Source organism: Chiloscyllium punctatum, chromosome 41 (genome assembly GCF_047496795.1).
Source record: "Chiloscyllium punctatum isolate Juve2018m chromosome 41, sChiPun1.3, whole genome shotgun sequence".
Taxonomy (NCBI): Eukaryota; Metazoa; Chordata; class Chondrichthyes; order Orectolobiformes; family Hemiscylliidae; genus Chiloscyllium; species Chiloscyllium punctatum.
Window position 1 is genome coordinate 14,564,528 of NC_092779.1, and position 14,040 is coordinate 14,578,567.

At 46.6% G+C, this 14,040-nt stretch overlaps 2 protein-coding genes across 3 annotated transcripts in view; one reads left to right on the plus strand and one right to left on the minus strand.

Moving 5' to 3' along the window:
- Positions 1–14,040, minus strand: part of acad11 (acyl-CoA dehydrogenase family, member 11) — a 244,274-nt gene that overhangs the window by 44,588 nt on the left and 185,646 nt on the right. The window lies entirely within an intron of this gene.
- LOC140464864 (atypical chemokine receptor 4-like) overlaps positions 2,897–14,040 on the plus strand; it is a 37,115-nt gene continuing 25,971 nt past the window's right edge. The window contains exon 1 of the mRNA XM_072560419.1: positions 2,897–3,034. The gene's annotated coding sequence lies outside the window, so the exon portion shown is untranslated. The remainder of the gene's footprint in view (positions 3,035–14,040) is intronic.

Sequence of the window (14,040 nt, forward strand, 5' to 3'; positions counted from 1 at the left end):
ATTGGGGCGGGGTTGGGATGTTGGAGGGCTGCGGGAGAAAGGGCGTTGATAGTTCAGATTAAGTGATTGGAATGTGAAAATGACAGAATAACAACGTGTCTAGCCACCAGACTGGAAAGAGCGGGGGGGGGGGGGGGGGGGGGGGAGCGAGGACACGGTGACAGAGAATGTAACAAGTTTAACTAAAAGAAAGAGAAGGAATGGGGGTGGGCTCAGAATCTGAAAGTATTGAACTCAACATTAAGTCCAGAACATTGTAAAACAGGAGAAAGTGAGGACTCAGATGCTGGAGGTCAGGGACGAAGAGTATAGTGCTGGAAAAGCACAGCAGGTCAAACAGCATCCGAGGAGCAGGAGAATCCTGATGAAGGGCTTATGCCCGAAACGTCGACTCTCCTGCTCCTCGGATGCTGCCTGACCTGTTGTGCTTTTCCAGCACTACACTCTCGACTCCTTATACTACACAGCCCTACAGTTTAAACATTCCCTATGACAAAAACGTCATTCTCATTGCTCTGCTCAGCAGCAGACATCAATGGCCTAGTGGAATTATTGCTGGCGTGTTAATCTGGGGACCCAGATAATATCCTGGGGACCCAGGCTTGAATCCTACATAGGCATTTGGTGGGATTTGAAGTCAATTTTTTAAAAATGACCATGTATCGATTATCAGGAAAAGTCCATCTGCTTCACTAATGTCCTTTAGGGAAGGAAACTGCCATCCTTACCCGGTCTGGTCTGCATGTAACTCCAGACCCATAGCAATACCCTTATAGCCCTCTGGGCAATTAGGGATGGGGGATAAATGCTGGCCTGGGCAGCAATGCCCTCATCTCTTGAATGAATAAAGGAAAGAAAACAGTTCTCTTATCTTTGCTTTAAAGTTTGTCTCTGAGGATGTGCAAACTCTGAGGCACTGAGATGGAGTCACAGTGGAAAAAGTTATCCAATTTAAAAAGTTTGTCTGCTTAGGAATGATTCATGCACCAGGCACTGACCAGTGGAAACAAGGATAAGCCACTGTCTCCATTGAACCAAGGTCACACTGTGGTTGCCCTGCAGGATTTCTCTCTGTTTTGAGATTAGCAAGTACTGACTTCACTGTAAACCTCACACACAATAGGACTTGTTGTGCCTGGTGGTCACCATGCACTACAGGAAGTGGTAGAGTTGCTAACTTTTAACATGTTGCATATCAGAGCGAACCCAGACAAAGCCATTGCAAGAGGTTAAACAGAATCATCTCAAGGAGAATGCTTTACAGCTTCAGAAAGACAGGAACTCAAACAAACTGCAGATGCTGGAGAAACTCAGCAGGTCTGGCATCATCTGTGGTGAGAGAGAGGAACAGTTAACGTTTCAAGACAAGTGACTGCTGTTCAGAATAAAATGTCTTTCAAGTGGATTTCAACCTATTTCCATTTTTGTAACGTCACCCAATGTCATCCATCTCAGCTCATTTCCCGGTGAAACCCTTATTCGTGCCTCTAGACTTGACAATACCAACACTGTCCTGGTTGGACCCCATCATCCCACACTCTGGAAATTTGAGGTCATCCAACATTCTTGCCTTTGTCTTAACTCATAGCAGGTTTCCTTCCCCTATGATCACTGTGCTCATTGATCTGCACTGGCTTCCAGTCAATCACTATCTTGATTTTAAAATTCTCATTCTTGTTTCTGAATTCCTCTATGGTCACACCACCACCACCGTCAACCTCAATCTCTAACTTTTCCTCCAGCTTCAGTACGTTCTGAGATTACCTGTGCTCATCTCATTCTGACATTTTGGGCATTCCCAATTAGAATCACTCCATCACTGCTGGGTGCATCTATATTCCAAGCTCTGGACCTCCCTCTCTACCTCCTTTCCTTTCTTCCTTAAAACTTACATCTTTGACTAAGTTTTCCAAAATCTGACCTAATATGTGGCTTTGTGTCATTTCTGACTGAATTACTTTCCTGTGAAGTATATTGAGATGCTCTACTACACTAAAGGTGCCAGGTAAATGTAGAGTTATTGTTGTCACTTAAGCGTTCGGATCAACAGTATTGTTTCTGATCAGCACAAACATGTGTGAACACAATAAAGCAGGGAGTGGTTACAATGTTGGAACCACTGTCATAGAAAGTACCTCAATCAGTCCTAATCCCCACTCCTCTCTCATAGACCCGTCAACGTTTCTGCTCAGCGATTTACCCAACTCCTTTTGTGAGAGTTTTTATTGAGTCTGCTTTCCCCACAATTTCAAACGGTGCATTCCAGGACATAACAACTCACTGCATACAATATATTTCCTTATCTCCTCACGGTGCCCCTATTTCCTTTGTTTTAGCCAACTGTCTTAAAATCGGTGTTCTCTGGCTTTCTGATCCACTTGCAAAAGGATCTCTCTGTTTACTTTGTTAAAGTCCTCTGTGAGTTTAAGAACCTCTCTCCACCTCCCTCTAACTTTCTCTCCCCCACTGATGCACTTGAGGAGGAGCTACATAAACACATGAGGGGAATAAAAGGATAGACTGACAAGGGCTGTTCACATGCAGGATGAATGTTAGCATGGACCTATGGGGCTGAATGGCCTGTTCCTGGACTATATATATTGTCAGAGCTGAAAGGCAGCATGGGCAATAGGGAAAACAGTGTAACAAAAGGATGGGGTGAACAATGGTTCTCAGAATCGGAGGTCAACTGACCAATGGTGTTGGGCAGAACTGACAAACAGAACAAAGGGACAATTCAGGGAGTGACAATAACGAGTAACATTTCCGTTCTCTGTCTTCATGGCTGTTTTAATGAGCGTGAATGATTTTACTTGCTTATTAAAGCCACAGATTGTTCCAATGTTGGCTGTCTCGTTAAATCAGTATAAATAAACGCCTTCTGGCAGACAGCTGCTTTCAGCCGCCCACTCCGGGCATCTGTGGGAGGAGAAAGTCACACACTACAGCACGAACCAGAACAGTCTGCCTGCGTTGGAGCGGAACACAGTGCTCTCAGTGCCTACCTGCCTGCCAGAGCCTTCAGGGCAATCAGGTAATGGGATCAACGGAAGTGTGGGCACTGGCATGGAGTCACCAGGAGGCACCAGCCCCTCACTCAGTAGAATGGGAGCTGCTTCTGAAAACTATAGGGTGGCGCTATTGGCTGGAAGGTGTGATTTTAGTTCCAGACAAGGACCTGGAAGAGACTCCATAGCCAAAATAATAGGCCGAGTCTTCCCAGAGGTGACTATCACTGTCGGATTTCTGCTCCTCTCCCGTTGTTTTGGAGGATGGAGCTGCACATATCTAACGTGGACCTCTGAATCTCACCTTAGAAATACAGAACATAATTGTTTTTACATTCATTCCTTAAGTGCAGAATCGTGGGAGTATTCCAAATCATACCCCTTTTTTTGTAGCTCAAATGGGCATATTCTGCTAAATTCATTTGCCAACACATTAAAACCCTTGGGATGTTTTGAAACTTTTTGATTGCTATTATGGTCAGTAGCACTGACCAATAAAGACAGACTAAGCCTGTATTCAACAGTTTTTAGAAGGATGAGTGAGGATCTCATTGAAACATGGAAATTCTAACATGTTTGGACGGTCTTGATGCAGGGAGGATGTTTTCCCTGGTCAGAGAGACTAGAGTCAGGGACCATGGTCTCAGGATACAGAGTAGGCCACTTCAGACTGAGATGAAGTACCACTCAGAGGTAGTTAACCTGTGAGAATTCACTACCACAGAGGGCTGTGGATGTTGAATCATTGTGTGTATTCAAGGAACAGATAGATATATTTTTAGATATTTAAAGCATCAAGGGGTTTGGAGAGAAAGCAGGAACATGGCATTGAGATAGAGGATTATCCACGATCATAGTGAAAGATGGAGCAGGCTTGAAGGGCCGAATGGCCTACTCCTGCTCTAAGTTTCTAGCAAACTCCTCGTTTCCTTTTCCTTTTGCTTTTTTTAAAAAGAAAATCTCCGTAAGGAATTGTCATTTTTGTTGTGTAAGCATGTGACAATGGGGAGGTGATGGCCGAGTAATATTATCACTGGACTGTTAGTCCAAAGATTAAGGTAACGTGCCGGAAATCCAGGTTCAAATGCCGCCATGGTGGATGGTGGAACTTGAATTCAATAAAACATCTGGAATTAAGTGTCTAATGATGACAGTAAGTTGATCGCTGTGGGGGTGGGGACCCATCTGGTTCACTATGTCCTTGAGGAAAGGAAACTACCATCCTTACCTGGTCTGGCCTACGTGTGACTCCAGACCCACAGCGATGTGGTTGACTTTTAACCACCCTCTGGGCAATTAGGGATAGGAAATAAATGCTGGCCTAGCCAGCAACACCTTCATCCGGTGAATATAATGAGTAAATTAAAAAGGGCCTGTGTGATGGATTAAGGAGGTGTAAGTGTAATCCTAGATCACAGTTTACCTGTTGTCCGTTTTTCAATTTGCTTTAATAAGAATGGTTTATAACAAATGGCTCATTTTGATTCAATTAAAGAAGTTTCAAGACCATTTCTTTTACTACAGATCATTGTACAGAAGGGAAGCAATTGGCCATTGTGGGAACTGACCAACACACTTATATTAATCATGGGACTGGTAGAATAAAGGGCTTAATCTTCGGCAACTTCCTCCTGCCACAATCATAACAATGTCAAAGCTTACTAAGGATAAGGATCTAATATTTGAGCATGGATGGAAGGTTTTTAGCAAACAGGAAACAGAGAGCAGGGTTTTCCAGTTGGTAAGCTGTAACTATTCGTGTGTTTAGGGATCAGTGCTGGGCCTCCTCTGTTTACAATTCCCCTCCATAATTTGGTTGAAAGAACTGAATATACAGTTGCTAAATTTACCAAAGACAGCAAGAAATGTAAGCAGGTATGCTGTCAAGAGGAGACAGAGAGTCTGCAAAAGGATACGGGGTGGGCTAATTGAGTTGTCAAAAGGTCAGCAGATGGAATATAATGTGGGAATATGTTGATGTCACCACTTTGGTACAATAATTAAAATAGCAGGATACTGTATAAATGGAGAGAGGTCGCAGAATTTAATGGGAATATGTTCATGTCTTCACTTTGGGACAAAATAGGATTGGACAGGTTTAGAGGGATATGGACCAAACCCAGGCAAATGGGAGCAGTTCAGTTTAAGGAACCTGGCCAGCACGGCTAAGTTGGGCCTTAGGGCTTGTTTCCATGATGTATGACACTGTGACTCCATGACTATGGGGCAGGTCAGATTATGAAGTGACCTTATCAGTAATGAACTATCTCCAATGCTGATATAAGTTTCTGAAGCAATAAGCTCTGAGTTGGAGAATAGGGCTAGTGTAAGTTTGGCAGTACAGACTTGATGGGTCGAAGGGCCTCTTCTGTACTGTGACTCTGTCCCTTCCCAAAATCCTTTGAGCTAGAATCATGAATAAAAATTATGGCAAGACACGTAAGTGAAAGAGTAAGCTATATTTTTTAAACAGAGCGGTCAGTATCTGTCTGGAAATCTCTCAGATGGGAGAATGGACTGAGTTTACAGACTCTGTGGAAAGGTCATCTGTGAAGTGGAATTCTTTCCCCACAAGTCCCCAGTTGCTTATAATGATACGTATAACTCCAGACATCCTGGAGGGAAGTCTTTAGGAGAGGAATGTCACTATTTTCATTCCTTAGAGGCTTGGTTTGTGAAGATATATCTCTCACAGAATATTAATGAAACTGACTGAGATTTAGCAGATGGGAGCTTGTGGCTGAGTCAGGGAACATGCTGTGCTGTGTTTCTGCAGCCACAGGAATTTACCCCATGGAAAGAGGCCATTCGGTCCATCCTGACTGTACCTGTGAAACATTGCTATCCAATCTACTCCCAACCTCCAGCTCTTGCTTTGCCAATCTTTAGATGACCGTGCCTTAAAATATTTAACATAGTGACCTTAATTTAAATGCAACAGAACTATTAACCCTCATCACAACAGAGAAAGGAAGTCTGAAGGACAGTGAATTAAGGATCCAGGTGGGTGGGGGAGGGGAGCAAGGTAGGTGAGGGGATAACGGACAATGTGGGTGAGAGGTATAGGAGCCAGGTGGGTGATGGAAAATAGTGCCAGGTGGGTGAGGGAACATAGGAGCCAGGTGGGTGAGAGGTATAGGGAGCCAGGTGGGTGAGAGGTAGAGGGAGCCAGGTGAGTGAGGGGATATAGGGCCAGGTGGGTGAAGGGGACATAGGGCCAGGTGGGTGAAGGAACATAGGGCCAGGTGAATGAGAGGTATAGGAGCCAGGTGGGTGATGGAACATAGGAGCCAGGTGGGTGAGAGGTATAGGGAGCCAGGTGGGCGAGAGGTATAGGGTGCCAGGTGGGTGAGGGGATATAGGGCCAGGTGGGTGACGGAACGTGGGGCCAGGTGGGTGAAGGAACAGAGGACCCAGGTGGGTGAGAGATAAAGGGAGCCAGGGGGTGAGGGGATATAGGGCTAGGTGGGTGAGGGAACATAGGGCCAGGTCGGTGAGGGAACATAGGAGCCAGGTGGGTGAGGGGATAGAGGGCCAGGTGGGTGAGGGGACATAGGGCCAGGTGAGTGATGGAACATAAGGCCAGGTCAGTGAAGAGACAGAGGGCCAGGTCGGTGAGGGAATATAGGGAGCCAGGTGGGTGAGGGAACATAAGTAATCTAATCTAATCTAGTGCCAGGTGGGTGAGGGAACATAGAGCCAGGTGGGTAAGGGGTACAGGAGCCAGGAGGGTGAGGGAACATAGGGAGCCGGGGGGGTGAGGGGTATTGGGAGCCAGGTGGGTGAAGTGTATAGGGAGCCAGGTGGGTGAGGGGTATAGGGAGCCGGGTGAATGGGGGTGTGGAGTAGGGAGTGCGGTGGATGAGGGAGAGCCCAGTGGTTGAGGGGGGAGTGAGGAGCCTGGTGGCTGAGGTGTGAGGAATGAGCCCAGTGGGTGAGGGGGGAGCCCAGTGGGGAGGGGGGAGCCCAGTGGGGAGGGGGGAGCCCAGTGAGTGAAGTGAGAGTGAGCAGCCCGGTGAGCAAAGGGGGAATAAGGAGCCTGGTGGATGGGGGGGGAGTGAGGAGCCCAGTGGGTGAGGGGCGGAGTGAGGAGCTCGGTGGGTGAGGGGCGGAGTGAGGAGCTCGGTGGGTGAGGGGTGGAGTGAGGAGCTCGGTGGAGTGAGGGGTGGAGTGAGGAGCCCGGTGGGTGAGGGGTGGAGTGAGGAGCCCGGTGGGTGAGGGGTGGAGTGAGGAGCCCGGTGGGTGAGGGGTGGAGTGAGGAGCTCGGTGGGTGAGGGGCGGAGTGAGGAGCTCGGTGGGTGAGGGGGGAGTGAGGAGCTCGGTGGGTGAGGGGCGGAGTGAGGAGCCTGGTGGGTGAGGGGCGGAGTGAGGAGCTCGGTGGGTGAGGGGGGAGAGGAGCCTGGTGGGTGAGGGGGGTAGCCCAGTGGGTGAGGAGTGAGGAGGGAGCCCAGTGGGTGAGGGGTGAGCCCGGTGGGTGAGGGGGGAGTCTGGTGGGTGAGGGGTGAGGAGTCCAGTGGGTGAGGGGCGGAGTGAGGAGCCCAGTGGATGAGGGGCGGAGTGAGGAGCCCAGTGGATGAGGGGCGGAGTGAGGAGCTCGGTGGGTGAGGAGTGAGAGAGGGAGTGAGGAGCCCGGTGAGTGAGGGGGAGTCCTGTGGGTGAGGGGTGAGGGGAAGAGTGAGGAGCCCAGTGGGTGAGGGGTGAGGGGGGAGTGAGGAGCCCGGTGGGTGAGGGGACAGGGTTAGGGAGCCAGGGGTGTGAACCCTTCAGGCTAATGGAACTCTGCAGATGATCCACGTGATTACTTTCTCCAACTGAGTTAATGCCCATTCCTCCTGTTAGGAATGACACGATTAACTCTTTCAATCTCATTCCAGCAGAAGAAACAGAAAAAGATATGCACCAACAGGAATTACAATGGTCATGACTCACCCTGTTTCTCTGCCTACCAGACATAAACATATGATGGCAATGTTTGTAAATTGTATTCATGACCTTGAATTGTTGTTTATACCAATAAGTTCTCACAAGGAAACATCGGTGACTGACAGCTAAACCTACCCCCATCTCACACTCCCCTTCAGAAGACCATGTTCTTGCAAGTTTCCGCAGAGTATTGCAGCATCTTTGATACAGACAGAAGATGCTGTGACCACTCCTACAGCAATCAGACATCATCACGAAGCAAGATCTGACAGGACGTGAAAAGAGAATTCATCATATTTAGCAAACTTTTCAAAATAAGATGGCCTTTCCTCAAGCTGAAGGTCAAGTTGAATTAATGACTGCATTAACTTTTCAATACATATTTATATTTAATGTGGGATACAGTGGGCTCCTGTCCAATGCTGATGCTATAAATAATATTGTGTGCCTTTTCCAACAGGTTGTACACCAAGCTATTATCTGCAGTTATTGTCCCATGCCTAAGGATGAAATCATGTCTGAGGCGTCTTTAGTTAAAATCGACCCACACCTAAGAATTTTGTTGCAACTCTCATTGTCCTCCGTATGTTGCCTGTTTATAGACTTTCCGTCATCAGAAATTTAACGAGGTTTGCACTAGAGAAATATGAGAATTGTGGACCTTTGGCACACTTAGCCCCAAACCCTGAACATGTTGAACAATCTGACTTGTTAGCTCAGTTAGCTGGATGGCTGATTTTTGATACAGAATAACATCAACAGCATGGGTTTAATTCCTGCATCTGCTGAGGTTACCATGAAGGTTTCTCCTTCTCAAACTCCTACCCTCGCCTGAGGTGGGGTGACCCCCCAGGTTAAACCACCAGCAGCCATCTCACTCTAACGAGAGAGCAGCCCTATGGTGTCACTATGCTGACTTTACTTGGGCTCAGATTTGTCCCCAACAGAAGTTGTCAAGTCAGGGAGCAGTCACTACATTTATCTGACACCTCGGGTAGAATTTCTTTTCAGTCAAGGTAAATTCCTGCTGCAGAGATTGGAGATGGGAGAAGAAGATTCCATTCCAGCAGGAACCTGTGGTGACATTTTCCTGGCACCAGTCAGTGAACAGAAGCCATTTTTAGCCAGAGGGTTTGGGGCTCAGCAGCGCCACCCCTGGTTGTGGCCACCCTGTGAAGTTGCATCAGAAAGGAGAGAAGATCTCAATGTCAAGACACCCTTGAACATCGGGCTGGGTTTTGGGGAGGGGCAGGTGGGGAAGCTGGTTAAGACTATATTCTGACATTGGTGCCTTAGTCGGGTTGATGGGGAGGAGAGGGGTCATTTTCATTGGTGTCAGGGACCCTTGCGTGAATCATGGAGCAGCCATTAAGGGAACCAATCGGGAGGTTTACCTGGTGACCTGTGCCTGTGGCAAAATGTCTTCAGCAGGTGACCCTTAAAGAAACAAGAACAGGAGGGCACTGATTTAATGTGATGTACAAGCCAAGCAAGGTTGGCATAAGATAAACCTTCCTCATGGAGTGAATAGTTAGGGTACGCAATACACTGCCTGGAAATGTGATGGAGGCACAAGAGGGCATTGGTTGGATAGTAATGATATGCTGGGAGACGGGAAAAGGCGGGAGATCATAGAGTTGAACTCGATAAATACATCTGTGATTCTGTAATTGAGCCATTAATTGCCTCGGCGAACAGCATCACTTGTTGGGCATCACTTTCAACTCCTCCCCCCACCATGGAGCCTGTCCTCCTGACACCAACATGTCTCCAAAGGATTGAGGAAAATCAAGGCCTCGACTTTACCCATAAAGAAATAAGCACATGAGAGAGAGGCAGTCAACTGCAGTGTGCCTCGAGTGACTGAAACATGATTGGCTTTTATAAAGCACTCCAAGTCGAGAGTTTTCCTCAAACACTGAGGAATTTCAAAGAGACCATTCCCTACAGCCAACATTGTTGTGGCTTGACCTAAATCATAACAGGATTCAAATCAAAAATGTGAATGATTTTCCTCAGTATCAAAGGATATCTTTCCCTTATGTCTACAATGTCACACTAACCATATTCTGACCCGAGATGCTGCCCCTTCCCCCATTTCCACAGGGTCAATTGCACAGATACCTCAGATACTAACTCAAACTGTTTCCACACCAAACAATTAATAAGATTGAGTTAAACTCCTTTGTCGCTGAGACTTATACAGGGGACTCAAATCTGTGTCCTATATCATATCTGCTAATTACATCTTGCATCAGATTTTACATGTCCTTCCCGCTCCGACAGAGTCGATGTGCTATCCTACCCGTCAACTCCCAAGTCCTTAATTTTCAAAACCTCACTGAAATCAGTTGAGGGATGCCAAAATTTGCAACTAGTGCTTGTTAGATGTTTACCAGCCCGATTCTAAATGAAGGGAGTGAGTGAAATATAATCCTTTGCACCTTTGTTAGTTACACCCACTACTGTTAGACAAAGCCCCATGTGGTATTGGTGCAGGGCTGGGCTCTTGTTTCGAGACCTGGTGCCAAGGTTTTTGGAGCTATATAAGATTTCCACACTGTTAATCTCCACGAAATCCCTGAGCGTTCCTTCCCAGAATCTAAGATAATAGATCACTTCCTGAAATCATAAAGGATGTAGTTACATTGGCTACCACCACAATTTACATTGCAGGAGAGCACCAATCCATGCCAGGGCTCCCCCAAGGACGGGTTTGTCCTTACATTGGGTCACATGCTGAGCGCAGCTCTGAAGCATTAGTAGCTGAACTCCCTGTTCTCACTGAAGGGTTACACTGAATTTACAAACCTCGAAATTGGGTCGCAATGGGAAGAAATTTGGAAAGCGATGATCTATGTGCTCACTCCCCACATTTACGTTGTTCAAACCCGTTGCAATACACTGTCGACAGCGCTGCTGCCCTTTAAGCTGCAAATGCATGTCTCAGCTAATCCATTAGATTTTGCCTCTGCCACATTATTGCTGATGTCTGCAAAATTCAGGTTAGTTCCACAATAGTCACATGGCCCACTCCACAGAGACCCTCCAGTTTTAATTTAGTTATACCATATATAACTAGAATGAATCACAATGCTCATGGCGTAGCAGTAGCTAAACAATCAAGAGTTCCAGAATCGCAGAATTGTCACAGTACAGGAGGCCATTCAGTCTATCGGGCTTGCACTGTTCATTAAGTGAGCATCATCCCCTGGTGACAATTTCCTGCTGTTTCCCCATACCCTTGCACATTATTTTTATTCAAATGATCATCCAAAGTTTTCTAGAAAGCTTTAACAGGAAGGATGCTGATAAACCTGAAAAGGTTCAGAAAAGATTCACAAGGATGTTGCCAGGACTGGAGGGTTTGAGATATAGGGAGAGGCTGAATAGGCTGGGGCTGTTTTCCCTGGAGCGTCAGAGACTGAGGGGTGACCTTATAGAGGTTTATAAAATCATGAGGGACATGGATAGCATAAATAGACAAGGTCTTTTCCCTGGGGTGGGGGAGTCCAAACTAGAGGGCATAGGTTTAGGATGAGAGGGGAAAGATATAAAAGGGACCTAAGGGGCAACTTCTTCAGACAGAGGGTGGTACGTGTATGGAATGAGCTGCCAGGGGATACGGTGGAGGCTGATTCAATTACGACATTTAAAAGGCCATCTGGTTGGGTATCTGAATAGGACGGGTTTAGAGGGATATGAGTCAAACACAGGCAAGTGGGAGTAATTCCGTTTAGGAAACCTGGTAGGCATGAATAAGTTGAACCGTAGGGTCTGTTTCCGTGCTGTATAACTCTCTGACTTTATCACACTCACAGGATTGGAGGAGCACAGGTATCCTGTACAGTTATGGGAGGGGGGGGGGGGGGGTGGGGGGGGGGGGGGAGAGATGTTAAGGTAGGGAGAAGCAAGGCCAGGAAGCAATTTGAAAACAAGTTTGAGAATTTTAAAAGCAAAACACTTGCTAGGGAGACAGTACCCTAATGGTAATGTGTGTGGACTAGTAGCCCTGAACACCAGCATAATGTTCTACGGACATGGTTAAAATCTCATCATAGTAGATTGTGAAACAGGAATTCAATACAAATCTGAAAAGGAAAAGCCAATGTAATGGCTATTGATTATCATTAGAAACCCATCTGGTTCACATTTTGCCCTTGAGAGAAGGAAATCTGCCATCCTTATTCAGTCTGGCCTACATAGAACTCCAGATCCAAAGCAATGTTGTTAACTTTTAACTTCTCTGTAGGCAATTAGGAGTGGGTTATAAATGCTGGCCTGGTCAGGGACACCCATATCCCATGAATGGATACAAAAAAGGACACAAGGCTGATAACTGAGAGTTTAAACACATGCGCAAGCAGCAGAGATTTGGATCCCTTTCATTATTAACCAGAGTTAAAAATCACACAACCCCAGGTTATAGTCCAACAGGTTTAATTGGAAGCACTAGCGTTTGGAGCGATGCTCCTTCATCAGGTGGTTGTTGAACCTAGTGCTTCCAAATAAACCCGTTGGACTGTAACCTGGGGTTGTATGATTTTTAACTTTGTCCACCCGAGTCCAACACTGGCTCCTCCAAATCATTAATAACCAGAAGTTATTTGCCTTTTGAGTTTTATGCATCAAGACAACAGAGCTCCTCATAAAGTGGCACAGTGTCTCACTGGACTGGAGGACATTTGGAAATAGTGTTTTCTTGGAGTCGCTCTGGCCCCCTTCAAGTACTCCAGTCCTTGCTTTCCTAATCACCGATGTGAGATCTGACAGCCAGTCTCTATCAGCGGTTGTCTGTCCCCTGGGAGGCCTGTGGACTGGAGTCAAATGGCTGACTAGCTGCTGTAATCTACTCTGCTTGTCCACTCAGACACTGACACCTTTGAGTGATGGGAAGAATGCGCCAACACGTACAGAACAAAAGTGTGTTTACTCCCAGTTGCCAAACTACTGTTAAGCATAATTTAATAATGCAATCACTGACTGTACAAATAAAGCTAACAACATAATAGCTTGGGAATGGAGTGGCCGAGTGGCATTATTAACCCAGAGACCCAGGTAATGTTCTGGGGACCCAGGTTTTAATTCCCAACACAGCAGATGGTGGAACTGGATTTCAAAGTTTTAAGAAATTGGAATTAATACCCTAATAAGGAGTGCCATTGATTTAGAGTGTAGGTTTGCTCGCTGAGCTGGAGGATTGATATCCAGACGTTTCATTACCTGGCGAGGTAACATCATCAGTGGCGACCTCCAAGTGAAGCGAAGCTGTTGTCTCCTGCTTTCTATTTATATCTTTCTCCTGGATGGAGTTCCTGGGGTTTGTGGTGATGTCATTTCCTGTTCGTTTTCTGAGGGGTTGATAGATGGCATCTAGATCTATGTGTTTGTTTATGGCGTTGTGGTTGGAGTGCCAGGCCTCTAGGAATTTTCTGGCATGTCTTTGCTTTGATGTCCCAGTCGAATTGGAGGTTTTTTTCATCCGTGCGTAGGGCTACGAGGGAGTGAGAGACCCTCTCTCCCTCGTAGCCTTACACACGGATTGAAAAAGAAACACCAATTCGACTGGGATAACACATCTATCCTGGGACAGGCTAAGCAAAGACATGTCAGATGTTACCAAGCCAGGTAATGAAACATCTGGATATAAAACCTACAGCTCAGCGAGCAAACCTACACCCTAAACCTCAACCTGAGCTACAAACCTTCACAAACCTTGCAGTATCATTGATTGTCATAAAATTTATCTGGTTCACTGATGTCCTTTTAGGGAAGGAAACTGCCATCCTTACCTGGTCTGGGACAAAAAACACTGCAGGTGCTGAATCCAAGGTAGACAGACAGGAGGCTGGAAGAACACAGCAAGCCAGGCAGCATCAGAAGGTGAAGAAGTCAAAGTTTCGGGTCCTGAAGAAGGGTTACACCCGAAACGTCGACTTCTGTATCTCCTGATGCTGCCTGGCTTGCTGTGTTCTTCCAGCCTCCTGCACATCCTTACCGAGTTTGACCTCCACGTGACCCCAGGCCCACAGCAATGTGGTCGACTCTTCATTGCCCTCTGAGCAACTGGGGAAGTGTAATAAAGGCTGGCTTAGCCATGTAAACTATT